We start from the raw sequence: 2,784 nt of genomic DNA, 5'->3' as shown, positions 1-2,784 counted from the left end.
GGACTTGAACCCAGGGCTTTATATATGCTAGGCAAGCACTCTAGCACAAGGCCATATTCCTGGCCCTTCGTTTCCTTTCTTTTGAGTCTTTCTCACCCTATAGCCCAAGGAAGTCTTGAACTCACTTTACAATCAGGCTATATCAAAACTATATCTGCCTCTGCATTTACTTGCATGGACTACCATATCAGAATAAAATACAATATTTTTTTTCTTTTTTTTTATTGTAATTAGTAAAAGGGTTACATGATATTTGCCAGATAGAAGGTGCATTAATTCACATACATTGATACCCTTTCACATGTCTTGGTACCCGTTTCCCTCCCCCCCCACACCCCCCACCCGTCTTGGTTTTCCCCCCTTCCCTATCAAATTTCGAATATCCAAATACAAATAAATTCAATATATCAGATAACAAAGTGAGATACTATACCAATATGAGATAACCAAGGGACAGCAAAGGAGATGAGAGACAACATTGTACATTAAGGACAACAATCATTCATTATATGGCTTTTGTTTCACTATCCTGGAGGTCCTTTCAATTAGCTTCACATTATATGTCCTTATGTATCAAGAGTTTGCTCTATTGCAAATCTCTGCTAGTAGAGCCCAAGGTTTCTACTGATTATGATGAATGAGAGAAACCATTGAGCCTAAGTTCCTTTGAGTCTGGCTTACTTCACTTAATATGATTTAAAATACAATATTTTTATAATATTCAGTAATTTATTTATTTATTTATTTTGTTGAGAAACTTAATTTATTTCCATGATGAGGGATGAAGGAAGATCTGGAGTGAGTGCCTGGTCTCCTTCTCCCTCTCCTTGTCCCAAATGAAGAGGGGCTGGGCCGAGTGGACCAGCTGAGGCCTGAACATGCCTTAGGACGGCTCCTGGGCTTGAGGGTCTGCTCAGGCAAGACGGCAAGCCAGCCTTGGAGAGGGTCACTTGGGTGGCCGATATGCCATCTTTCGACTCTTCAGGACTGTCCACTTATGCCGCTTCATGGCATATGTCAAGGGCACCAGCAAGGCCATCATCAGCAACATCTTGAGGCCCATGCGTTTTCGATGGTCGTGCTCTGGCTCAGATGCCCAGCGCAGGAAGGTAGCGACATCCTTGGCAACTTGGGACATAGTAGCTGGGGTGCCCAAGGCTTCAAAGGGCCAGGCAGGACCCCAGTCACTGAGACAGTCGTCAAACTCCAAGACTTCGTTATAGATGGGAGGGGCCATGGCAATGGCCTGGCCAGGGAAGTAGGGGTTGAAGTAGAGGCCCTCTCGTAGTGACACCCCAGTGGGTGGCTCACAGTAGCCCGTGAGCAAGGAGAAGATATAGTCCTCACCACCGTGCCTAGCTCTCACGATGTAGCTGAGGTCAGGAGGCAAGGCTCCATTGTTGGCGGCTCTGGCAGCCTCCGGGTTAGGATATGGTTTTGGCAAGTAGTCAGACAGTTTTCCTGGCCTCATGAACATCTCCCCATTTTCATTGGGGCCATCTTGAAACTCCACCTCCTCAGCCAGGGCCTTTGCTTCATCCTCCATGTAGCAGACGCCCACCAGATGACGGTAGGCCATATAGTCCATGCTGTGGCAGGAGGAGCACACTTGTTTAGACACCTGGAAGCCCCTCCGGATGCTGGTGTGGTCCAAGGAGGAGAGGAGGCCACCGTGCGACCACGGATAGCTGGGGGGGGGGGGGGTGCAGCTCCAGATCACTAGCACTCACAGCAGAATGCAGGGCCTTGGCCAGGCCCGCCCCGCCAGCCGCCAGCATGCAAGCGCGGACAGCACCACCTTCTTGCCCCGGGAAGGGCCAGACTTCGAGGACAAGGACACTGCCTCACACGTCCTCTGCGGAGGCTGCCCGGGCTTCCCGCCGCCCGGGCAGCCTCCGAGCACATGAGCCCGGGAGCCCCGCGCCCCGCGGCCCCAGCACCGCTCCGCGAAGCGATGAAGCCGCCGCCGCCATATCGGCCGTCCTCAGCCAGTAATTTATTTTTTTTAAAATATTTTCCTTGGTATTGTCTCTTCTATAGTTTGTAAAATATCACTGTCTAAAGTTTAAAAAAAATAATTTTCTTGGCAGATTCATTTCATCACTCAGAGTAATTTTACTTATACATTTTAGGCAAAATTAAATTGAATAAGGGATTTTTTTTCAGGTGAAAGAATTTTATTTAAAAGGGTCCTTTTGACCTCCAGGATACTGAAACAAAAGCCATATAATGAATGATTGTTGTCCTTAATGTACTATGTTGTCCCTCATCTCCTTTGCTGTCCCTTGGTTATCTCATATTGGTATAGTATCTCACTTTGTTATCTGATATATTGAATTTATTTGTATTTGGATATTTGAAATTTGATAGGGAAGGGGGGAAAACCAAGACGGGTGGGGGGGTGTGGGGGGGGAGGGAAACGGGTACCAAGACATGTGAAAGGGTATCAATGTATGTGAATTAATGCACCTTCTATCTGGCAAATATCATGTAACCCTTTTACTAATTACAATAAAAAAAATAAAAAAAAATAAAAGGGTCCTTTTCTCTCTGTTTAATCCTCCTGGTTGAAATGGAGTCTTTAATTATGCTCCTTTTACCCACCAGAGAAAAGCATTTACTTTTAGCCTCCTCTTCAGACCCTGCGAGGACTCGTACATGTGATGTTATCACATCAACACTCCATTCCACAAATTCTCATTCAGACAGAAATGTTTCCCCACATCTCACAGAAAAGGAGTGAGGATTCACAGGGGAATGTAACAGGACAGGCAAAAGCCTTCT

The 2,784-nt window shown here is 46.3% G+C and overlaps 1 pseudogene; it reads right to left on the bottom strand.

Moving 5' to 3' along the window:
• Positions 1-728: 728 nt before the first annotated feature.
• On the bottom strand, positions 729-1,973 carry LOC150058946 (cytochrome c1, heme protein, mitochondrial pseudogene; annotated as a pseudogene).
• Positions 1,974-2,784: the final 811 nt, after the last annotated feature.

This window comes from Megascapheus bottae, chromosome 9 (genome assembly GCF_031878675.1).
Source record: "Megascapheus bottae isolate mThoBot1 chromosome 9, mThoBot2.hap1, whole genome shotgun sequence".
NCBI classification, from domain to species: Eukaryota; Metazoa; Chordata; class Mammalia; order Rodentia; family Geomyidae; genus Megascapheus; species Megascapheus bottae.
Note: the sequence above shows the minus strand (reverse complement) of the source record. Positions and strands in the feature narration are given on the sequence as shown.